General features: G+C 39.7%; 1 protein-coding gene across 3 annotated transcripts in view; it reads right to left on the bottom strand.

Moving 5' to 3' along the window:
* Window positions 1-26,039, bottom strand: part of COL8A1 (collagen type VIII alpha 1 chain) — a 151,237-nt gene extending 125,198 nt beyond the window's left edge. Inside the window, exons 1-2 of one of the 3 annotated variants that reach the window (XM_033088061.1) lie at window positions 25,847-26,039; window positions 20,905-20,951 (exon numbers count right to left, since the gene is read on the bottom strand). The gene's annotated coding sequence lies outside the window, so the exon portion shown is untranslated. The remainder of the gene's footprint in view (window positions 1-20,904; window positions 20,952-25,846) is intronic. The other 2 variants (XM_033088053.1, XM_033088068.1) reach the window with 2 other exon arrangements.
* Window positions 26,040-26,299: the final 260 nt, after the last annotated feature.

Here is a 26,299-nt window from a genome sequence, read left to right as displayed (position 1 = left end):
CACTTATCACCATCACTTTGATCAGATTCCTTAAAAAAGAAAAAAAAATAACAAACCAGCTGTGTATTTGCTTGAGCTCTTGAGGTCAACATTAAGAAACATTATGGGAATAAGAAACAAGAATTCTGAGAGAACTTAGGGACAATAGAAAAAGGATGTGAGCCCTGTCACCTTGGCATGTGCTGTGCCTAAGGGAACTAAAAAACATGCACTTGGAAGACTTTCTTTCTTTCCTTCCTTCCTTCCTTCAATATATTTTATTTTAATTTTTTAATTTTTAATTTTATTTTTTTTATTGTTAGTTTCAGGTGTGCAAAACAATGTAATAGTCAGACATCTCATCCCTCACAAAGGGATAACCCCTTCCCCCCAATCTATTGCCCTTCTGACATTGTACATACTATCTATCGCACTTGGAAGACTTTCAAAGGGGCCCTTTGTGTTTGATGTAATGGTTAGTAAAAGTGAGGAGCGGGCTATGGTAGATGTTGACTCTAATGAGGAAAGGATAAATATTCCTCATTATTCTCAGGACTTGCGATCAAATATTGAAATCCTTTTACACCTGAACTAGACAGAGTGGATTCTCCTATCTGCAGTGAAAACACCATCCAGGAAGCTGAAGAAGGCCTCCCAATCAGAGGTGCTTTATTTCTCTTCTTTGAGTACCTGAACCATAGGGGCTTGGTTACTCCCTGATTGAGCCATGCCCCTCCCCAGCAGCCACAGACACAACCAAAAGACAGAATTCCTGAAAAGCCAGTGGGTAGTGGGCAAAATTATTTAACTCATGATTTCAAAGCTGAGTTGATGCCATTCTGTGAAAAGTAGGCTTTGGAAAACCTCTGAGTTAGGGGGGCCCTAATTCAGAGATCTGGGCTCCCCTGAGCACCCTGTAATTCCTTTACCAAAACATTTCATATTGTCTATCTAATAAGTTTTCTTGACTTCCTTCAACTGAATAGGGACCTTGTTTATTTTGCTGATCAGTGAATCCCCAGGGCCTGGTGTAGTCCTGACTCATAGTGGTAGATAATAATTATTTTCTGATTGGATGGAGGAATGGAGAGACACTCCAGAGGAGTGACACAGGTTTGTGGGGTTCTGTGTCTATTGTACGGGTATGCAGTGGAAGCTGTCCTTTTCATAGCAATAGTGGATGGTGGCATAGACACTTTGCAGAGGCAGAGTGGAAGAATTGGGCTGCCTGAACATATAACATCTATGCTGTCCTTCAAGCACACAACTCAGGGCAGTGGCCTCTGTGTTCAAACCTTGTCTAGAAGAAGTGATGGTTGGTCACTTTTGTTGTGATGCAAATTTGTGATTGACAGCATGCATGTATGAGCCAGATATGAATAAACATAGACCAAGGGATGGCATGGCTGAAATTTACAGAGCAATTTAGAGATAAAAATGCAAATTCTAGTGTGGTTAAGAAGCTAAGGTGACACGGCCAGCTACTGGCAGAAATTGAGCTCTATCTGGCTCTCTGGACTCCAGGTGCAATGCTATTTCCGCTCTGCCACTAACTCACAAGCCCTTTCTATGGGTGGAGAGTCATATAAAATATTACTGTTTTGCACATTGATATCTGAAAAGTATTCCAACGATTTGGATCACTTAGTTCCCACTTCTCTCCAAGGCAGCCAACTATCTACCTTGATGGATACTTATAGGTGCCTTAAAAGCTTTTCAGTTGCTTGCTTAAATTTGGAATAGTTATACGTGTTTGTTGAACGTTTTTCAATCAATTCAAAAGCGTGGAGATAAAAAGTCTAAGCACTACCCACCCACCCTCCTCACTCTCCACTATTTCCCAGGGGGTAATCCCAATTACCAGTTTGATGTGTACCATTCAGTCTTTTATATAATCATATATGCCACATCCATTGATATACACATAAGCATATGTACATGCATATCGTTTTTTTCCTTTAAAAAATGAGATCATTGGTGTAGGTTGAATAGTGTCTCCCCAAAATTCATATGTTGAACTCCTAACCCCTGACCCCTTAGAATGTAACCTTATTTGGATAAGGTGGCTGCAGATGTAATTGGATAAGATGAGGTCATACCAGAGAAAGGTGGGTCCCAAACCCAAAAGGGCAGATTTAGCTGCAGCGATAGCATGCACACAGGGAAAACACCACACGAAGACGAAGGAAGAGATTGGGGTGATGCATCACCTACAAGCCAAGGAATGGTAACAACTGCCAGTAAACCATTAGAAGTTGGTAGAGAGGCATGGAACATATTCTTCCTCACAGCCCTTTGAAAGAACTCACTCTTCTGAAACCTTGATCTTGGCCTTCTGGCCTCCAAAACTGTGGAAAAACAAATTTCTATTGTTCAAAGTCACCCAGTTTGTAGTACTTTGTTATAGCTGCTCTTGCTAACTAATATTGGCATTATGAGCATATGGTTCCAAAAATTGTATTTTTAACTCAAAATATACATCCTCCACATCCTTCTAAGTTAATACATGCATATGTACGTCTTTTCAATGTTGAAATTCTATTCAATGGCTATTTCCCATTTGAAGGATTTGCACGTTTTCTCTATTTTTTTCACTATTACTGCAATTAACACAGTTATTCTTTTTTAAAAAGTGTGGTAAAACACACATGAAATTCACCGTCTTAACCATTTTAAGTATACAGCTCAGTAGTGTTGAGTACATTCATATTGTTGTGCAATCAAGCTCCAGAATTCTTTTCATCTTGCAAAACTGTCATTCTATACCCAATAAAGAAATTTCCATTCCTCCCTCCTCTCAGCTCCTGGCAACCACCCTCCTACTTTCTCCCTCTGTGAATTTGACGACTCTAGGTTCTTCATATAAGTTGAATCATACAATATTTGTCTGTTTGTGACTGGCTTATTTCACTTAGTATAATGCCCTCAAGTTTCACCCATGTTTTAGCATGTGTCAGAATTTTATTCCTTTTAAAAGCTGAATAATATTCCATTACATGTGTAGACCATATTTTGTTTATTCATGCATTCATCCCTCAATGGACAGATGGGTAACTTCCACCTTTGGCAATTGTGAATAATGCTGCTATGAACCTAGGTGTACAAATATATCTTTGAGACCATGCTTTCAATTCTTTTGGATATATACTTGGAAGTGTAATTGCTAGGGCATATGGTAATTCTCTTTGAAATTCTTTGAGGAACTGCCATACTGTTTTCCATAGTGAGTGCACCATTTTACATTGCTACCAACAGTGTATAGAGTTCCAATTTCTCCACATTCTTGCCAACATTTGTTGTTTTCTGTTGTTGTTTTTTTTAATAGTGGCCATCCTAATGGGTGTGAGGCTATATCTAATTGTGGTTTTGATTTGCATTTCCTTAATAATTAGTGATGTTGAGTACCGTTTCATGTACTTGTTGGCCATTTGTATATCTTCTTTGGAGAAATGTCTATTCAAGTCCTTTGTCTATTTTTCAAATTAGGTTGTTTATATTTTCATTGACTTATAGGAGTTCTCTGGATAATAACCCCTCATCAGATGTATGATTTGCAAATATTTTCTTTAATTTCACAGGTTGCCTTTTCACTTTATTGATTGTATCCTTTTTTGAACGTCATTCTTATATCTTAAGACAAATGTGTGTATTTTTGTAGGCTAGATTCTTGGGGTAGAATTCCTAGGTACAACTTCCAAAATTTGTACCAATTTAGACTCTTACCAATAGTGTATGACCATTCCCCCATCTCCATTCCCTTGTCAGCTCTGCATAAGAGATATATTATAAAAATTGACATGACATTGAAAAGGATATTTTTACACACAGCTACTCTGTTCTTCAAACAGTAAAAGCCTGTTACATCATGGTTAGCTATTAAATGCATTTTGGTCAAATCATTTAACACATACATAGAGTAAAACCCTATAACTAAGAAATTGGTTCTGCCCCCAGCCCCCTGGTAAAAAGCTTTTACTTTATTTTTGCTAAAAGCTCTGTAATTAGTTCTTTTACCTCAAGTGATTTACTTTAATGAATGGTGCCATTTTATAAATTGAGTAAATAAATCCACTCCAGTTCATAGCTAAAGAAATTATAGGAGAAGCCAATATACCAGAATGATTCAGTGTGTGCCAAGGATTCAGTTTCTCAGCCCAGAATTCTTCCCATTGCCAGTCCCTCTGTATCACCATATACTTCTAGTTTCAGGGGCTGGAAAAGCCAAGCCAACTGAAATGTCTGATACTGGGATGAAGAGCAACCAAATACCACAGATTTGGTGGGAGTTGTGTCATGGCAATTGAGAAGAGGACCTGGGCCAGGAGGATATTTCCTTTGTGGTTATATTTTTAAAAATAATAATTATAGGAAGATAATCCTGCTTTTAGTTCTTAGGACCAGAGGGGGACAAAGGCAATGAGGTTCTCGCCCTTAAATCATAGCACTTGTGTAAAAGGGATAAGAGGTCTGCACCCTGACATTAGGGAGATTTTACAAAGCCACCGTGTCCTTATATATTTCTTCTTCTTTCCCTGCTGGAACTTTCTGTACAGAACACTTACGAAGGATGAACCACTCTTGTAGGTGAGCATTTGTCCTCTGTGATTCTGTATTGGAACACAAGCGTCTCACTGTTCCTGAGATCCTCTATTGCAGTTTATTAAAAAGCAGAAAAGTGGGGCCTGGTGCTTCCATACAGCTTTTTTAGTTTATTGGCTCTATTTGCTTGTAAAAATATGTTTTCAATTACACTTAAAACATTTGATTCGAATGACTTTGGGAAAGTCAAGATGTATTGTTTTTCCTGCCCATATCACATACGTTCTAGTTTATTGGGGACTTAAACTCTACAGTGCACTGATGTCAAATGGCCAGTGATAGAACTGAATCTTGGGAAGATGATGCAGAGTAATCTTAAGCTATAAAATAATAGAATAGTAACAAAAATCAGTGTTTATTCTGGACTCATTGTGAGCATGACATATTACGGGCATGACCATAAATGACAAAACTATATGTAAAACCTAAAGGAAAAAAATGAGACTGCTTGGAACACAAGATTAAAACAGGAAATATTGGTTGATGTGAACCTCTTTTCCTCAGATAGAACTTTCTAGATGTTTTTTTCAGACAGCCATATCTAATTATTTTTCTTTGACAATAATGCAAAATTGGACAGAGTTTTAAAACCACAGGCTCGGTGGGGCTAAAAGGGATATTATTGTTTTCCCCAGAGGAGTAATAGCTTATAATATATTCTTCATAGTTATTATTATTAGCTTTTTGTCCAGGGCCTGGACAAGGCAATATTGTTTTATTGAATGTTAGTTAAATATTCATCTGTCCAGACAGAAATCTTAGATGGATTATACTGGGCCATGTGCCAAACAGGAGAAAGGAGGCCACAGTGAGAAGTTAAGTATGAATTGTGACTAAACTGTCATGAAAGCACCCCTGATCCCCATACACACGACCCTGGTGGGAACTTCTAAGGGCCGACCAAGAGTCAGCTGGACATTAGCTTATCATGGTTGAACCAAGGCAAGGTGTTGTTATCCATGAGTCACATACCACATTTAGAGCAACTGGAGTCTCACAGTCCTGAGTTAGCCATCACCAGGGAAGGGGATTCACTTCCCACTCCTGTTCTCCCCACTTAACCAGCTATTGTAACCAGCTATTGGAGATCCACTTCCAGCCTAGGACCTTAAAGTGCACAAGTATCACCTGGGCTGCTGGTTAAAAGTGCATATTTCTGGCCAAATTTCAACCATGAGATTCTGATTCATTAGGGCTAGCTAGGGGTGTGCAATCATGACGCAGGTAGTCCTTAGTCCACACTGTGACACGCTCTGGTAAACTATGCCCAGGACGAGGATGAGAGGGACTGCCTGGGAGTTATGACCACCATTTTTTGTTTGCCATGACTGCTGAGGCCCTGTCTTAAACCTTTTCATCCTGCTTGCATTGTTGGTTGCTGAAGACTTGATTTTGGAATTCTTCGACCAGATTCTTGACCACTCACTTTTTCTAGAACCCCGGTCAACCCTTGAATCTGTTGCTTTGTCTCTGATACCTGTGGTTCTCTGATTATCATTTGTGTATCCTCTATTCATTTTTCCACTCAACCAACATTGAGTACCTGCACGTGGTTTCAGGCTCTGTGCTGGGGACACACTGCTTAGGGAGACAGACTCAATTCAGGCCATCAGGGGGCCTATAGACCAGCAGGAGAGACAGTCAGTTAACTAAAACAGTTACAGTGAGAGAGTTAGATGCCGTAGAGGGATGTGGAGCAATGGGAGAGCACATAGCAGGGCACCTTACTCCAGTCCAAGGGCAGAGGGTGGTCAAGGAAAGCTCCGGGAATGCTTAGGATGTTGCGAGGTAATGAGAAGGCAGGGTTTCAGGTAGGAAGACAGAGCAATACGTTGAAAGCCCTAACTGATAACGGATATGGTGCTTTCTGAGAAAACTGTGTCTGTAGTATAGAGTAGGGTTGATGACAACCGATGGCGTGGCCAGGAATAGAGCTGGAAAGAGTCGGGCAGGCCCAGACAGGTCTTTTAAATCTTAGGATGGCCTTTGGACTCTAATTTGAGGGCCATGAAATCCCTGGAAGATTTTAAACATGAGTGAGGTACTGAGAAAAGAGGCTACAGCTGCAATGGGCAGATGGTACAAATGATTCAGAGTGAAGTCTCCAGAAGGCAGGAAGGAGGGGTGCAATGAGAAGCCCCCAAAGAATATGTGAGGGAAGAGACTCAGGAAGAGAAATATCTCTTCTACTGTGTGGACAAAAAAAGGGGGTTCTACGGAAAGTAACCTCACAGGGTGATCTGATCATAAATTCCTGATTAGGCAGGTCATGGCGGGGGAGTCACACCCCAGGGACATAACTTCTTTAGTGATGGTTTATCTTTGCTTCAAGCAGCCCTGTCAATTGTTTCTGTGCATCTAGGCAACACACCTTTGAAATGACCCCTTTTAAGCCCCTCCTTCTAACGCGTGACCAACCTCAAGTACACAGATAATCTTAACTACTGTGTAATCCAATCCCCACCTTCCTTTCTCCCATCTCCATGTAATCTACCTTATGTTCCCTCCTTAATTTCAAACGCATAAAAGAAACTGCAACACTGTTCTTCTCCATAAGCATTTGCAATTTTGCTGACCAGCAATTGTCATCAGTTTTGGCTCAAATACACTTTTATAAAAATTCTCCGCAGGTTTGAATGGTGCTTACATCAACAACTGTAACAGGAAGGAAGGAGCAAGGACAGATGGCCGGCCTGTAGGTAAGATGTCTGTCTGATAACAGTAAATTGAGGATGTTTTCATAGAAATTTCCTGTCAGGGAGAAAAGAGCGAAGAGACTTGGGATGTCCTTAGAACATTTTGGGCAATGAGATTTTAGCACTGAGATATTTTCTTCAATTGGGTGGTGGGTAGAATAAGCCAAGGCCTCGCTCTTATCAGCCAACAAATGACACGAGCCGTTCAGAAATGTACAAAACTAGGTGTTTTTTCCCCAGATTGTGAGTGTCTTTAAGATTTGAAACAAAAACATTTATAAAACATTACGAAGGGCATACTAGTTTTCACAAATGAATTATTGTGTGTGAAATACCTCTTTGTACACTATAAAGTTGTATGACCATACTAGATTGTGACAGACTTTAAGCAACATCTAAGACAACAACAAGCAAGACATCTGATCAACCTTAGGATGTAATGAGGAATTTCAGTATCAGAAATCTCTTAGTGCAGACTCTCAGTGCATCTTCTGCTTTCTAAACCATGTTAGTCCTTTTCCTCCCAAAGAAGGATGGGGCCAGCTTTTCTAAGTACAAAGCTATATCATTTTCCTTTATATCCTAAAAGCAAGTTTAAACCGAGAAACAATTTTAAGGCTCATATAAGTAAGTTCTGAAAAAAACAAACAAACGAAAAACCAACTCATAATTTCATTGAGAGGCAAAATTCAGCCCCTTCTTTTGTCAGAAAGTTCAGACAACAGAAAAAGGCTTCAATGGGGAATGCTTGCCCAAACAGACTTTTCTCACAAATGCATAACACTGGACAGATTTGGACAGATTTGGAAAGTGCCATTCTTTTTGCAAAAACATTTTTCCACTCTTGGCCTTCCAAAACCTAGAGTTCAAAGCTTCACTACTACTTTTTTTGATGCGGGAGCAAATTGACCACAGCAGTATTAGAAAAAGACGTGAGTCAGTGTGTTTGGCTCTTTGTTTCTTTGTGGTGTTCTTTGGAAAGAAAAGATTGTAAGAAAAGAAAAGCAGGGAAAGAAAGACTGACTTCCTTTGCATCTTTTCCTTGAAGGGTGTTTGCTTAAAAAATAATAACCCCAAACCAGGCTATTATTGGGATTTATATTACTTCCAAGTTTTGAAACAGGAACAAAGTCCACCATACCCTGGTGAGGTAAGCTTTTGTTTTTCTTATTACACAAATAGATAAATTGAGTCACTGAGCAGTGAGATAATTTCCTTGGTCTCACCTGCATTAGAAGAAAAGAAAGTATGAACTCAAGGTTTTGGATTCCAGGTCCCACTTTGATCATGCTTTTACTGGAAGCTGACAATGAAAATGTTAATAATCCATTATATGACATGTTAGGGAGATGAGGTTTTCTAGCTTAACAGGAATTCTACAACGTGGAATTTATACATACAGTTGACTCTTGAACAACATGGGTTTAAACTGTGTGGGTCTACTTATGAGTATATATACATTTTTTTCATAAATGCTTGTATTATTGCAATCAGGAGTTGGGAGTCCTCAATGTGGAGGGCCGACTGTATGCATTATTCTACGCCACTTTATGTAGGGGACTTGAGCATCCATGGATTTTGGTGTCTGCTGATGGGGGGTGGGGAGTGGGGGTGATCCTGGAGTCAGTCGCCAGTGGATACCAGGGGACAGCTTAAGTTTTGGGGGAGTCAAAAGTTTTACGCTGAGCAGGGGGTCAGCACCCTTAGCCTCTGCGTTGTTCAAAGGTGAACAGTATACATTGGTGCTTGTGTGCGTGCACACACTCACACATATTAGAATAAGCTCAACTTTCCCCATCCTTAAGGAATGATACATTTTGGATAATTAAAATTTTCTCAATAACTGATACTTTCCATGCATAAGAATCCAAATATGATTGTTTTGATATATATTTAAATTATATTTTCCTTCATTTTCAAAAGATACTACTAAGTATGTGAATATTTATGTTCAGCTGTAATTCAGTGACTCCCTCAGGAACTTTCTAAGGGTACACGACTATGTGTCTCCTCAATGAATCTCTTTATCCTTTTAAAATTCTTATCTTTTTATAGCTTCTTTTTCTCTTTCTTTATTACTAGGCTTCCATACTTCTATTTCTTTCTGCTGCCAGTGCATTTATTTGTTGCAGCCCTTTTCTCTTTTCTAATTAGATACCCCGGTCTTCTATGTTCTTAGGATTCAGAGAACCATGCTTGTTAGAATTATTTGTAAAGACGAAGTAAAAAGGCTTGAAGTGAGAACTTCATGTGATTGCTTAAGAATATGAGCCTCAATGACCACTGTCTTTTACTCTGTGAGTACTTTTGACTTCCTTTTTGTCCTTGGTTGTGTTCTGTAGAGTGGAAGTTTTCAGAAATTGGAATTCCAGATAATGAAAAGTTACCTTAAATTATATTTAATTCTAAAACTCAACTGGAAATAATTTAATTTTTCTCTAGTGAGTCAGTTAGCATTCATCCAATAAGCAAGTACTGAAAGCAAAGTGCCTGACTTTTCCAGGGTCTCTCTGAGTCTCAGGCCGTCCTCGGGGCCATCAGTGCTTAGTGTACCTTGTTGACAACAAAATTAAGATTTCATAGCAATTTTAGTGGAAAGGGTACCACATAAGAGATAGTTTACTGTTTTGTACATTTTTATGTATGTTGTGTTGAATGTCTGAAAATATGTGTGATAAGGTGCTGACTTGTTACTTTTTTAGCACCTATGGAGTATAATGGAGCTTGAATTTGTTATCCTTGACAGCCATGGAGTGAAAGCCTTTGGCTGCTACAGATGGATGTGTTGCGAGAGGACCCAGGCCCCAAGGAAGGCTCACAACATTTTGATTCGCATAAAAAAATGCACAAAAAGTGGCCTCCCCTTGGAAGAAAAGGGGTTGTCACATTCCCTGTGCATTTATGTTCCACGCGGCTTTTTACTGGTTTCTATGCCTTTCAGCTGCAAATCACGGGTGCAGGTGAAACAGTCCTTGATGGTTTCTAGCACAGGGCTTGGAGCATGGTAGGTCCCCAGTAGGTATTTGTTGAATGAATGAATAAGTGAGGTTGAGATTAGAGTCTTAAACAAACGAAACTAGGGTAATTGAACTTGAGGGACCAAGCCTTTTAAAATTCTTATGGTCCTTCTTCCTTTGTTTTTATGAATTAGAATGCTTTCCCACTACAGCTTACAATTTCTCTTATTCTAACATTGGGCTTCATAGAGCCACTTTTTTCCTATTAATTAAGGATAAAAAGTTAGGACCTTTTTAACAGGAAAATGAAATTCATGTATGTTTAGGGTGTGCTGACATTGAATGTTGTAGGGAATAAACACATAGCTTAAGATATTACTGCATCAAAATGCGGGGGCCAGGACACATTCGGGATGCTGGCCGCCTCAGTGAGAATGCTGTAGAACATAGCAACATAAAACTCCCACAGCCCATGGAATGGACTAAGGTCTTAGCTGAGACACCGAAAACAGCCATCTTTTTCTTGATGGTGCCTCAACTGCCTATACGTGACATGCATTGCCATGGTGAAGAGACGGAGGTGGTTCTGACTTGGGAAGGGATGTGCAAATCATGGAAATTTCTTCCCTTGGAGAACTGGTGGGGAGATTGAAATAGTGCCCTTTGTTGCAAGCAAACAAACAAATGATAACAACAGCAACAACAAAACCAAAAGAACAACTTCCCTTCTCCCTCAAGGAAACCTCCAAACCCTAAAAGACCAGACATCTAAATCAGTTTATTAAGAGCCCACACTGCTATCATAGCAGCTCCCAGGAGTGGGAGTCCAGAGTTTATGAAATGAACTACAAGGCAAAGAGATCCTTAGTGCCCTTATTTGCAATATGTAGAAAGCCTCACTTGAAGCTTCTTCTCAATGAAATGCCTACTATGCTGGCACTTAAGTACGCATTCGATAATCAACAGTCATTATTATCAAATAACTTTTATTGAGCATGTTCTGAGTGCCAGACACATTCTCATTTATTATCTTATTTAACAATTGTGACAATTCTGAGCGGTAGACTTATTTTAGAGCAAAGGACACAAAGATTCAGCGAGACTCACTGTCTTGACAATGCAGGGTGGCTGCATTGGTCGGTGGCAGAGGCGGTACTTGACCCCATGACTTATTACGCTAAATTCAGTGCTTTTATTCATGATGCTACAGTGGTTTCTCATAGATGATTTAAGATGTTTTGTTTTCTTCCTCGTAAATGACATGTGTTTTAGCATTAATTAAAAGGGAGATTTTAAAATATCCTTTAAAAATTACAGGCTGGCTTAAAATGGATTGTGTGTTCTTTATAATCATAAACCGTACAGAGGACAACCTACAAAACTACTTTGTTGACTATCAGTGGCATTGCTTATGGTGCTGGTCCTTCCATCACTGCAAATCTGTTTGTCCACAGATTATTAATAAGATGTTGTGAATGACTCTTTGGGGGATAAAATGTCAATGGCGTAGCAGTTAAAGAGGAGAGCTTGGGAATCTGATCAATTGGGTTCATATTCGGGTTCCATTAGCATTTTGACTTTCAGGAAGTTACTTAACCTCTCACATAGTTTCCTTTCTCGCAGGAAGTGATCAGGATAAAATATGAATCTATCTATCTCTATCTATCTGTCTGTCTATCTATCTATCTATCTATCTATCTATCTATCTATCTATCTATCTATCTATCTATAGCTTTCAGCTTTCTGCTTGGCACAGAGTGGATCTTGAATACGTATTAACTTCTATTATTGTTGGGAATTTGATTTCTATCTTTTTGAAAAGCACATTCTTAATCACTCAATCTTGTTTACTAAGTAACCCTTACTCTGTTTTCCTTTGCTGCAGTTTCTCATTTATGCTGCTAGGATGCTCTGGACCTTTCTGGGATGTGATATTGTAGAGGCTCAGCCTGGATTAGTAGAAAGAATAGGATTTCAGGAATAGGAGGGTACAGGCTCATGTTCCATCTCCAATACTCACTATCTAAATGAAGTTGTGAAATTTACTTAATCTTTCTAAGCCTCCACTGCCTCATGTGTAAAATGTACACAAAATCCTTTCTTATTTAAGTCAAATGAAGGAATGTATATAGAATACATGCCATAAACTGTAAATTTCTCCGTAAAGGTTAATTATTGTCATCATCATTGTCTTCATGTTTTAAAGTTCCCAAATTAAGATACTTCCTAATACTCTTTTGCTGAAGTGCTGATAGTGAATTTTATTTCATAAAAACAAGATGCATAAAAACAAAAGGAATTATAGATTTTTTTCTTTAGTCACTGGCTCATCATGTCAGCAGATAAGACTTTTTTTCGTATGTATTCAAATGTGATTTAAACACATGGTGATTCTTTTATGGTTAAATGTAAAAAATTTACAAGGGAAATGTTATCGCTATCTTTTTACCATTTACTCTAAAGCGTGCTTGTGCTGCAATTTGTAAATATTTTACAAGGCAGGGGAAAATACACACCAATAATTATTTCTTGATGTTGTCTGGCTCATGATAACAGGGTAAATGTTTTTGTCATTTAAAAAAAAGTTTTCACTGAAGGTCTTTCCAGTCACTCCAAATAAACTCAGCTGTGAATGGAAAAGATGCAGCTGATTGCCTGGGCTTCTTCAGAGTCTCCTCAGTCCTTGTTCCACTTCTCACTGAGTCAGAAAGAAGGCATGTAATGTGGCCAACCCCTGAAATCATTCAACATCTCCTGTAAACTGTTGCTGTTAGAGACTCGCTCTAAACCGGTTTATTTTCTGAAAGCTTATTAATAAGTCAGAATCGAATCTGCAGCCAGCCAGTTTGATCACATTGCTCTTGGCTCTGTCAGGCACAGGATTTTATTGCATGGCTGGCCGGCTGGCATAACGATTCCTGGAGGGCCCTCTGTAAGCCAGCAAGTGCCAGGGGCACATCATTGTCAAATTCCAAAGACATGCTACCTCCCCTGACCTGCTAGGAGAGGATTTAGTCTTCTTCCAAGTGACTCAGGTTGTTCACCAGAAAGAGAGACACAAATGCTCTGGGAAAATCTATGATAAAGAACTAACTTCCTTCAGAAAGTGATGGGATTTCAGGGAGACAGAAAAGGAAGACTCTGTTAGCTGAACCTGGGGACAGTCTTTCTTTGGAGAAATGGTGACATTGAAAATTGAAGCAATTCTATATGTCATCAGGTATTTAAAACACGTTTTTGCCCCCAAAAGGAAAAGAGATGTTAATGAACAATGGAACTTTCTCTTTCAGAGGCTCAGCTCATTCTTCATCTCATTTTGTTTGTATAGTGATAAAAGATCCAAGTAGTGATACATAGTACCATTCGGAGTGAGTTTAAGCCATTAAATAAAAAGCAAATACCATCTGTACTATTTTATTAAAATTATTTATGTAGGTGAGACTTCCTTAAGATAATATAATAATCAGAGGAAGACCCAGTCAAGCAATGCATTGAATACAACATTTAATGAACACTACTGTGGCTATGGCATTTACTGGGGATACAAAAAGGCACCTTATTCAACTTTTCTAGTGGTTTGTATTCTCAGCAAGGGCTACAAAGCACAGTACATGAAAGGTTAAATATGTATTGTCCAATACAGAGGCCACTAGCCATACATGGCTATTTAATTTGAAATATAAAGAGATTACAATAAACTAAAACTTAAAAATTCAGTACCGCAGCCACATTTCAAGTGCTCAGAAGCCACATGTGGCTGGTGGCCGCCATATCAGACAGCTCGGATTTGGAATATTTCCATCACTGCAGAAAGTGCTGGACAGCCCTGAGTTCTTCCATACAGTATATAGGCTACTACATATAGCTGACATTTATAGTAACTGCTTCTCCTTTGAGAATAGGGAAAGATCAATTCAGGATGCAATATTTAGGAAGACTTAAGTATTGAAAAGGACAATAGGGACATTCAGTGAAGAAAAAGGAATGTTTGAGGAAATAATATCTTGTCAGGCTTAGGTCAAATTCCTGTTACGAACTGGAGAAGGATGAAAATAGAAAGATTGACTGGAGTGGGAGAGGTTGAAGGATGTCACTGTTAAGCTAAGGTGTTCTATATTTCATAATTCCATTGAAAATGTTTGAGCAGAATACTGACAGTTTTGGGACAGTGGTACCACCCAGCAAATAAGTTTCCCTTATGTAATTTGGTATATAAAAGGCCAATATTTAATATTAGTATACCAATAGGACTTCACCTTGTACATCATAGTTAGTTCCAGGATTGGGCCTAGTAACTCTGTACGTGTGCGCGCGTGCACGCGCATGAATGCGCTTAGGTCCATGTGTGTCTTGGAATAATCTATGGGGATAGAGAAAAGCATATTTAGAGCCTTCTCATTCACCATCACTGTATTTTATTCCCCCATCCCTTTTCACATGTATTAAGTTCCGATAATATGCAAAGCATTGAGGGTGCAGAGATAAACAAGCCATGAATCCTTCTGCAAGGAGCTCATAGTCTTGTACATGAAACAAGCCAATGCTACAGCCATGTGCAGAGGGCCACAGCCATGGCAGGGCTATGGACAAAGTGCTAGAGAGCATGGAGGACGTGCACGATGTAGCCTGGTCCAGGCTGGCTGCAGCCATGTCTTCTCAGAGGAGGACACCTGATCTGAATTTGGAGGAATACAAATTAATTCAGTAGATTAAGCAGGGAATACCACATGCAGAGAGGGAAGATCAAGTACAAAAGCGAGAAAGTATAGCAGAACGCAATCCTATGGAAAGAGCTACACCTTGTTTCCTGTTCTGTCTTTGGCACAGAACAAAGGAAGGGATCAAGGTATACTTATTTCCATATATACCTTCACGGTAGGTTAAGCAGTAGGTGTAGACAACACAGACATTTGTGTAGGTGACTCACATGGCTTGAGGGAATCATTTAAGTTGTCTTGATTTTCACCATCTGGCTATGGATTATAGTAAAAGTAACGCCAAAGAGAATGATCTGACGAGCCAGATTCAAGTTTCTTTAATGTGCCGCAGTGACTTTGTTCTAGTCAGTTTCACATACAATCATGGGAATTTCTACTGCCTTAGGAATGACATGCTAGGTTGTCACTCTCTTTACCAGATCGATCCAAGCAACTTGTGATCACTGGGGAGAATTTATGGAGAAACCTAAGCTCTTACAAATTACCCTAGGGAGAAATGATAACTTTTTTTTTCTCTAGTTACACAGCCCTTACTTTTTTGGCTCTGAAATGACAGCATGCTTTTAGGAAAAAATACAAGAAAGAAAAAGAAATTAAAATCACAGTATTAAACAAGAAACAGAGCCAGTCAGCAGTGTCTAGGAACAGAGCCACTGGAATTCTCCCACTTTCTTTATGAGTCAGAGGCATTGTCATAGGGAGTTGATGCTTTTTCTCCCTTTTCTGAAACGACATCAGGAGAGGCAACAGGAATTCTATGGACTTTTGGAGAATGATCTTGATGGGAATACTGGTTCTGCCCCTTCCTACTAGCTGTGTAACCCTGGGCAAGTCGCTTGACCAAGTAGAGGCTCAGTTTTTCTCATCTTTAAATTGAGAATAATAATACTGTCCTTGTAGGGTTAATATAAGGAATAGAGGCAACAATGAGACTAGCACAATGTCTGGTCCTGTTACACACTTAATACATAATATCTATTATAACTAATAATGATGAGTTTGAGTGTCTGCCTTGGATGACTGTTAGCTATTTATTTTCTTAAAGGAGAGGGTGCTCCACTCTGCTGCTTTTGGGATATCGGCCTCCAGGCATTACCTTTGGGAAGGGGAAAGAGAATTCCCAGAGTAAGGCCCTTAAGAGAAATAGGGAATTTGATAGGGGTGGAAGCTCCAAGTGTCATAGATAAACCAAATAATCCCCGATGAAGCAAGATATACAAATACCAGTAAGTGTGTTCCTGTTATAGGCAATTAGCTGCCTATTGATGGTGAGAAAGTAAATGCGCAGGGAAGACGTTTGGCCAAGGATCCCAGTGAATTAATGGTCTTTAAGGCGAAACAAAATGATCAGTTTGGAGACTGTCGAGCTAATTAATGGAATTATTTAAGCCCCTTGTTTACTGGACTTATTGCTCATTGTTGGCCATTTCTCTATTTATAATACAGTATCTAGACAGTTGGGAAAGAAGAGGGAAGAGATCATTTCAATCTGTTTTACCTTCTGACCTCCTGGCCTTTCCCCCTTTCTCCCATCTATCCATCCATCCATCCATCTCTCTATCTAGAACTGGTAAAATACTTCAATTATTCTGGCATTTCTGCAATTATTATTATTATTATTATTATTATTAACTGAACTGTGGGTCCAAGATACGCTCATCTGCTTCTTTTGTTCCTTTTTCATCTGGGTTTAGAAATCACACTGGAATTGTTTCTTATTTTATGGTTTGACATAACACATAATCTATACTGACACTCAATGTATATTACATAATAGCTAGCAACACTGAAAGTACCATGGCCCAGCAGATCTTGAAATAATGAAGTGATTCCTACACGGTTCCCAAGCTGTTCCATAGAATACCAGTCCCAAGAGACGCTCTCAGGTTGGGAAGATTTATAATCAAATAATTTTAGGACACATTAGTGATTGTGACATTTTTGAAGAATATATACATAGCATATTAAGGTCTTTGTGAAGTCTTGTAGTGAATAAAATTGATCACATTGTTTCACTGAGTGTTTGTAAAATTTTTGTGACCATACAACCCTTTTCTGCATAAACACATATTACTGTCCCAGATATTACTGTTTTTGAAACACACTTTGGAAAATGCTGAAAAGAGGCATTCAGAGATTTTATACAATATAACAGTCATTACTAAACATTTCATCTTTCTCCAGTTAAAATAGAATTTTTGAATCACAAAACCTTTCTGTTGTGTGTGAGGAATTATCCTTAGACTGGTGTCAAAATATGGACAAGTGAACATATAGGCCTTTTGAGACTCTTAAGCCATAATTTTTTTTTCTTTTCCCTGTTCTACTTACCCTTGACCTTGTCTGACCCTTTGAGACATGTGGAATTATCCTCTGTATTCTAAAACACAAAAATGTTTTTGCTATATCTTGGAAGGTTATGTGCTTCTTTGGAATTTTATTCCCTTTGACTTGGGTTGTGTAAATACCATGAGGCATTGCCAGGTGTTGATCACATAATCCATTCACTATACTAAGTAACAGTAACAACATATGCTTAAGTAGCATCATTCTGTAAAATACTTGGCAAGACCTCAAGTGTCTCTAAATGGTACAGAGAGTGGTTATTTGAGAATTTTTCTTCTATGCAAGATAAATAAATTAAGGCACAGAGAGGATCAATGACTTGCTCAAGGCCCCAGAAAGAGTCAAGGTGTTTTTGAGATTAACACACTGAAGATTTTCTGGAACGGGGCTTCTCAGGCCACATGCATACCAACTTCATAGCGTCATCTCTATTGACATCAGAAATAGCCTTAAAGAGAAGACTGCTCTGTTTTCCTGTGAATGTCATATTTTTTTACAAAGCAAGCAGTCCTTCTCTGGTGTGCCAAGGATTTTTTTTTGGTATGGTCCTAATTGATTTTTATCCCCCAAAGGGTTCTGAATTATGCAAGTATCTCAAGTCTTAACAAGCCATCCCCACACAGCTGTGCAATGGAAATGTTCAACGGAAAGGTATTCACTTAAGTCTAGGCAGGGCTCTGGCTGCTCCCTGGAGAGACCCAGATCCAGGAGTGCAGGTTCTGGGCCATCTTGACTGGAGAAGGCTGTTTGGCCCATTTCTGCGTCCTTTCTTCCAGCTCCTTTCCCCTCTCCTGTTGACAGGAGGGTCTAGTCATGGCAGGGCCCCAGGACTTCCCTTTTCAACTCATGAGATCTTCTCGGGCCCTTGGCGCTCTCTGTGTTTGTCTCTCATGCCCCCCAGCTGCCAGGGTTTGTTTATTACTGAATTGAGCATTTAGTCTTGGCTGGTAGTGGCCTCAGGAATAACATTTTCTAAGATTGCTTTGGTTTTCTTTCTAATAAACTTCTACAAGCCTGGACATTTCTGGCATTGCTGAAATGCAGGTGATTTATTCCTAGAGGCTTAACTTGGGATATGTTGCAAGGAAACCAACAATGTGACACATTCCCACGGCGCAGGTTAGCCACTGGTGGCAAAGGACACCTTGCCCTGCCTTTTATCAGAAAAACTCAAATCTCAGGGCCCCCTCTGGGAAGAAGTCAGGTTTCTGTTCTGAGACACTTAGCCCCCTAGTTCCCTCTGCTGGCCAGGGACGTTCCTCCCCACTCATGTGAACAGCTGGAGATGGGAATAAACTGGAGCTGGAAGGGGAAGCAGACGTGTTGTTAGACTAGGAATTGTGGATTCAATAGCATATTTTTGCGGCAGATCCCTTTTCTTCCAACCTCAACAATCTTGGCCACCGAAGCCACAAATTCTTAGCTCCACCTAGCGTCTCCCTTATGTACTTCTTGGCCTTATCTTGTGTCTGCCTTTTACCAAGAGGCCACTTGTTTGAGTTTATAGCACCGATCAACACTATGAGCCCTGGACTTTAAGACTGGCCAGTCGCTAAGTAGAACTGTTTAAAGACATATAATAATATACAGTCATCACTTTGAATTTATGAACTAAGTTTAGGTTTATCTTTAGAGTGCATGGTGATAGTTGGAGGAACATACTAAATGGGATCGTATCTGCCAAAATATCTCCCAGCTGCCCCAGGACAATGCTCTTCAGCTCTTAAGATTCGCTGTCCTGTTGAACTGAAGGCAGCAGTGGCTTGGCCACTCTGCTTCCAGGTAGCAAAATTTCTGCATAAATCAGCCATAGTTGCCCTAGTATGTGAAGCCTTAATTATGGAGGCCAGTGGCCTGGGCTTTCAGAAGAACAGCTGTTTTATCTAGCTAACAGAGGGGGCTAGAGAAGCTCCTCAACAGGCTGGATACATTTTATTTCCTGGAGAAGCCAACAGCTGACACCCACACCCAGCCCTATTCAGTTAGAGTTGGAAAAGTAGCACATGAAGTGATTAATTGTCTTTAATCTCAGCACACCAAATGATGCCAATGCCTAAATATCCTGTGATGTAAACACATCAATAGAGAGCTTAAGAGAGGCAGTCTTCAAGAAAGACTTACTTAAAAGAATGTTTTCACAATGATGCTTAGTCATAGACCATGTAAGTTTTAACATACAATAAATCAATTTCAGAAACACAATTACTATTTCAAAGATATGCAAACAATTGTCGGGCATGCTTTAGAGGAAAGTGGAGACGCATCTGGGGTCACATCTGTCCACTTATTTAGGGTAAATTGTTTCCAGAAATGATGCATGAATATGCTTTTCTACCTTCATCATTTTCTGTATTGGAGTAACTTTAAAAACTACCAAAAATTGTATTTGCGATCTTAGCTGTGAACATTTTGATGACAGAGAATTAGTTTGCTGGGTCAGAGTCAAGGCGAAATGAGGTCAAATGAGGCTCTTTTCCCAAGTGAAGTCCAGCCGAGGGTTAAGAAGAGTTGTGATAGATATAATGCTTATAAAGCTCGTCTTCAAATGGTGTTGTACCAAAAGAAGCCTGACCCAAATAGGATATCATCTCTCAAACATTTGAGAGGGTCTTGGTTCAGACAGTCATATTAAAATCTCTTCTTCAGCATCGCAAAATTCTCTGGAGTGTCTCCCTTTTCTGTGTCAGGAATAAACCCTCTCAGTTGCACCATCCGGTTCTCCATGCCCCTGACCTCTTGATGACTCCTCCCCTTTGTCACAGCACATCTCATGCCTTCACCACTCAACTAGTATGTCCCTCAAAATTTTCTCTGACTGCCCATTATGTGTATTTTGCCCTTTTTCTCATTAAAGACCTGGGAAGGTGCCAGTGTCTACTGGGTGGGAGAAGAAGATTATGCTGTAAATTCATCCAAAATAATACATTTGTTCTGTAACATAAATATTGGAACTAGATTTTTAAGCCTGCTGTAAAAATAGTATAGTTTCTCGTATTCAGGAAAATGTGGGAGGACTAGTGAAGGTACTGCAGGCAGAGAAATGGCTTAGTCATTCGTAAGGCTATTGAACTCTCCTACATTTCCTAAAACAAGTGGGAATCTTCAAGTTGATATATTGGGATTTGAGTATCTGTAAGTCCCTATTGACTTTTTATAAGGATTTTTGTTTTTCCAGGAAGGAGTTAAATTGAGGGTTGCTAGATGGGCGGGAGGGGTGGGGGGTCGGGGGGAGGGTGAGGGGATTGGAGGGCAGTCGGTGACCACAGGATGGCCACGGGTTTGAAAATTAATCTGGGGAACGTAATTTGGTGGTTACCAGAGGGTAAGGGGGTTGGGGGGTGGGGGATGAGGGTGAGGGGGATCAAACGTATGGTGATGGAAGGGGAGCTGACTCTGGGTGGTGAACACACAGTGTGATTTATGGATGATGTGATACAGAATTGCACACCTGAAATCTATGTAATTTTACTAACAATTGTCACCCCAATAAATTAAAAAAATAAAATAAAAAAAATAAAATTAAATTAAAAAATAATAATAATAATAAAAAGAAAAATGGATATTTTATACTTTACTCAGCTTTTTTTTTTTTTTTTTTCTTTCACTCACCCACTCAACACAGATTGACGAAGGGACTCCTAGGTATGTACTAGGTCCTGGAACGGAAAAAAACATATAAGGTCCCTGTAATGATGACTATCAGTGATTCCACTCTTCACAGAGGTTTGGATCAATGTTTCTAGGCCTTCTGTAGAAGAGGTACAGCTGCAGCCCAAAACCTATACCGGGTTATGGGTTCTGAGAAACATGTATGTTAAGTTCCAGCAGAATTCTCAGTATAGTCAGAGACATCTGAGATACACACTGTGTGGGAAAGACACATTATAGTTATTCAAGACAGAGCTATAATCGGAGAGTTTGGTTACATTAACTCCAGCCCTGGTTCTGCTACACACGTCTGGGTGAGCTTGGGCAAGATATCAACCTCTCTGACCTGTTCTCAGCTGTAAAATTAACTTTAGTTAATTGAGCTCCAAGGATCCCTTTAGCATTTATAGTCTGTGATTCTCTAACTTACTTTTTTAACCCCCAAGAAGTTAGAGTAGGAATTAGATAAATAAAATTGCTTTGAAACTTTATTTCAGAGAGTTTATTGGAGGCAAGTAGCAATTTTAAATTATCTTTCTTCCAGATATATGAATTAAGGTTTAGAAAATGTAAAGCCATTTTATTTGTTGGAGTAAAAATTTACATCCTATTTAAGAAAAGTATGAGACTTTTGGTAATGACAAAAGCCACAAATATGAGTTGTACTCCAGAAACTGGATTTATAAGAATTGAAAAGAGATTTCTTCCACTGAAAGAAAAAAAGAGTAACACAGAGAGGTCATGACTGCATTTGCAAATCCTGTGCTGAAGGAGCGAAGGGCAGCTTTTGTTTCCCAGGAAGGACAATGGAAGTGAGCACAAAATTAATAGAGGTGATTGAAGGTGAACCATCAGGGGTGTTTTAATATTTTATATAATCAGCTACAGATGCTGGGAGTTGCTGTTGCTATTATGGCTACATTGAGAAGTTAGAATTCATTATTATATAACTGATTACTCTATGACCAGTTTCGGGGAACATTTTTGTTTCAGTCCCTTCAGTTTGATTTCATGCAACTTCCATGGCTTTGTGGATCTGCATACACAGGGCCTCCACATCACAGACTTTCTGACCTTGTATGACTCCCTTTAACCCCTTTCCTGCAAGTCTATTTGCTTGAGGAAAGACTGTAAAGAACCTCCTTCCTCAAACAGCAAACATAGTTACCAAAGCAATAGTGAAATACCAGATTAGCGCCTTTTCTTTTTTCTTTTCTTAATTAAAATTTATTGGGGTGACAGTGGTTAGTAAAGTTACATAGGTTTCAGGTGTACAATTCTGTAAGACATCATCTATATATCACATTGTGTGTTCACTACCCAGAGTCAGTTCTCCTTCCATCACCAGTTAGTGCTGAAATGTGCTTAATTCTCTCTCCCACTCTTCACTCCCAGTCTCTAAAAAGGGAAAGTTTAGCAGAGCTCTAATTTAGTACTGTGGGGTGTAAATTGCTGTTAATGACTCCCAGGTCCCTGGAAGATCTTTTTCATTATATTCTCACCATTTTGTAACAGTCTGTGAACTGGTCTTATTATTATTATTTTAAAATTCTGGATGCTTTGGGTTAGTCACAAGTCCTCTTCACACAGAGCTAAAGAGAAAGATTCTCTAAATTCCAAAGGGCATTCATTCTCCCCTTACCCTCCACCTCTCCTCCCTCTCCTTTTGTTTTTCTTTTCATTCAGTAGTTTGAACAATGCACCTCTCCAAAGAGAAGACTGCCTTCTAGTTTCGGGATATGTACCTTCTTTGAATTATGCACATGAAAGTTTACGCATGCCTAGTGGAAAGGAAAGCCAATGCATGAAGAAAGACCAAGGGCTCACGGGGTCACTTGGAGGAAGGTGAGAAATAAGGCTCCATCTGAATCACTTTGCAAATTGCCATCCCCAAGTGGGTCACCATGGATGATAAGCAGGAGTAAATTGCTGCTTCCAACTTCTAACTTGCAAATGATTACACAGCATTGGGTCCTTTGGGAGAATTAGGGTCGGTTTTGTTGATGTGAATCACGTATTAGTTAAAAATATGTTCTGAGGGTTTTTATACCAACAATACAGCTTTTAAAAGTATAACTGGCAAAATCATGTAGGTTTTAAAGTGGGGCAGACTTGCAATCACTTTTGGTCTTTAGAACTGAGATGTTCTTTTCTGTTAGAGAAGGGCACAGTAGAGATGCATCTTACCTCTCCTTGATTTAAAAAAGAAAAACAAGAGCAGATATGGATTTTTACTCTCCCACATCTCATATCCCACATAAATAGGGGCAAAAAGAAGTTGCGTTTGTAACAGAGATTCTGATCTTTCTATTTTCCTGAGGCACTTCCTAGGAGTGATTTTCCCCAGCTTCCCTCTCAATTCTCTACTTCTTCCATTCAATTCTCTACTATTCCCATTCTCCTTTCCTTGGTTTTTGTTCACAAATGGAAATACAGTGGGATATACTTTCTGAACATGAAAAGAATATTGTTTTGTACCTTTGAGAATAGTAGAAAATCTATATAACCTGTGTTTCCCTAGGTGTAGCAGTCCCTCAAAATCAGCAGAGCGTCCTCTTCTCTAGTGAACCAGGTAGGCTCTCTCATCTTTTCTTTTTTGAGACACATTAAAGGAGTTGTTCAAAGCCTGCTGGAATAATGTTGGATGGTTATGGCCAGAAACTCTTTTGGGGGTGGCCATACAATGGCATAAAGAGGAGACTCATGTTATGTCTCCACGTCCTGTGCAATGGGGGAGGCACTGGGGTAACTACATGACACCCCACCAATGATTTTTCTAAAAACTTAAGGGAAGTGTCGTCTTGCCTGATGTGTACCCTATGGAGAAAGAATCACTTTAAGTGTCTTGCAAAGGCCCTTAGGGAAGTTAGATCATGAACAATCTAGGATGATCTCACCCAGTTATTCAGGGTGTTGAACTTGATGGCACATGGGGAAGGCAGTTACTGTTAAATGGCTCATAGCTAGTGTAGTGAATCAACTGCCAGGAAAAGCAGAAGCAAACCCTGGGAGAACACTTTTCATTCCCAAACTTAGGAACAACAGGGAGCTTTTTTTACACTGGGAGCACTTTTTTTTTTTTTAAGAAAAGATAACTTTCCTTAAGGGGATCTGCTGAATGAAACAGTGTATTTTCACCCTTGTGATGATGGGCGTGAGTCCGGCACTATCATAAAAGAAGAATGAACTTGGACATACCACACACTTGGTTTGGCCTTGTCCCATACCTGTGCTCTTGTCATGGTTGATTACCCACTTATATCAGATATGAAGCAAGCTGCATGCACTGTGGCTCGAGATAAAAGCTATTTTAATATGCCCAGGTCACATATTATCTTGGCCAATAGTAATTTTATATCATTTTCTTAAAGGAAACCGCACTCCTTGCAATAATTTTTTCCAATGAAACAAAATTTCACATGACAGAAAGCTTTACATATAACTCTTTCATTTGAATAATAGCATTGAATCCCCTTCATGCCAAACAGAATTTTAAAATATCTTTATTATTTCTTTTGATATGCAAACCATAAGGAGAATAACTTTGGAAGACCCTCAGTTAAACTTCTAATGATTCTACTTTCTTTAATAGTGAAGCAATTTTTACAGCTTTGGTGAGTTTTCTCTTTTTAAGTTAAACAATATAAACAAGGCAAAAAAAAAAAAAAAGTGGAACTTTTCCTCTCTTACTTTAAGAACCTTAAGAGCTGAAATAGTGGTTTGGTTTCCTGACTGCCAGCTTTGGTTTGCCGTCTTGAAGCGGTCTTGTGCAATTCCCCAAAGGAAACATTAGAAGAGGGTTTTTTCTCCCACATGAGAGAGTTTCATCCCACACAGCCCACAGATTTTGATGGCAAACTTCATGGACCAAGTGTCTGGTTTTACAGAAGTAGCTGTGGAGTATGATTTTCCTTCCACAGGTGCACAACACTCATACTCGGACCTCAGAAATAAGAAGATATCAGTCTTTAAAAATGAGGGTAGCTTAACCACCGGATATCTCTGTGAGAATCGGGTGCCAATCAGGTCAATTTTAATTTACTGGATGAGGGAAAAGAAGGTGGCAAACAGGGTTCAAACTTCCAAAGCCTTCTAGTTGATCTTTCTTTACAACCATCTGGTATACACAGAAGTATTCTATAATCTGGCCTGTATTTTTTTCTTACTGTGAAACATATTGAAACGCTTTATGTTTAGGTGTGTGTATAGAAATTCATGAAGTCCTTTTATACACTTTCTTACTTCCAACCCAATTCTCATTTTAGGACCTCTTGAAAAGATAGCTTTGTGAGAGCACATTCTGCCCTGGCTAGTAAACTTGGATTTGTTCTTTCCTATCTACCAGCCACCTGATTGCCGTCCTGTGTAAAGAGCATCCGTTCACATCATCATTTTTTCCAAGCGCTTAAACCTGGAAAGATATTTTTTAAAGGACTCACAGAAGATGTCTTGGGGGTTTGGAAAACATCTCAAAATTGTTAGCAGACCTTTTGACTGTGCTATTTTTAGGAAGCTAATTGTGTTCTTTTAAAGTACATTTTTGACAATGGGACAAAGTTTTCCTTGCCTCCACTGATATGTGAGATATTTACAATGAAAAACGTCAGTAAGACACCCCAAACGGATACATTTTAACCTCAGCAACAGTCAGCTCCAGGGGAAAAGTGATTTAAAAAGAGAAAAGGTTTTTACAATATTTATGCTGCTGTTTCTGCCCAAAATGAACTTTTATTCTACCGTTCAAACAGAAGTTTGTTTTCAAACCAGTTGCTAGTTAAAGGAGCAGCTGATCTGGCATCCATAAAAATCAGCTCTAACCCAGCAGTATGCGTGTGGACCAGAGGAGACTTATTCCCCGCAGCAACCCCTAGTAGGTCAGATGCCTGCAGAAGTGTTGTCTTACCTTGAGCACGTAAGGTCCAGGAGAGAGGCTGGGGGCTCCCACAGGAGAGGACCGGGAAAGGGCTCTGATCTGGTGCTGGTAACATGCACTTGGCTTTTATGGGCAGGTGGGAGGAGCCGCTCCTCATAGTAGGTGGGCAGGGAAGGAGCGGCGGGCGGGCGGCCTCGGGAGGAGCTGGACACTCTTCTCTCGGAGGGGCGGAGAGGGCAGAGCAAGGAGCCCGAAAGAGGGAGGAACGACTGGGCGGCGGGGGGGGGGCGGGTAGGAGAGGAGGAAGGAGTGGAAACGGGATAGGGAGGGAGGAGGAGAACGAAAAAAAAAAAAAGAACGAAGAGAAATAAAGAAATAGAGAAAGGGATATAGACCACATGTGGGGAAAGGGTTGGGGAGAAAATGAATCGGAGACAGAGAGACATCCAAACACGCAAGATCTGGAAGGAAAGGGGGAATTGG

The sequence above is a fragment of the Rhinolophus ferrumequinum genome, chromosome 2 (genome assembly GCF_004115265.2).
Source record: "Rhinolophus ferrumequinum isolate MPI-CBG mRhiFer1 chromosome 2, mRhiFer1_v1.p, whole genome shotgun sequence".
Taxonomy (NCBI): domain Eukaryota; kingdom Metazoa; phylum Chordata; class Mammalia; order Chiroptera; family Rhinolophidae; genus Rhinolophus; species Rhinolophus ferrumequinum.
The sequence above is the reverse complement of the archived record's forward strand: the minus strand, read 5'-3'. Positions and strand labels throughout refer to the sequence as shown.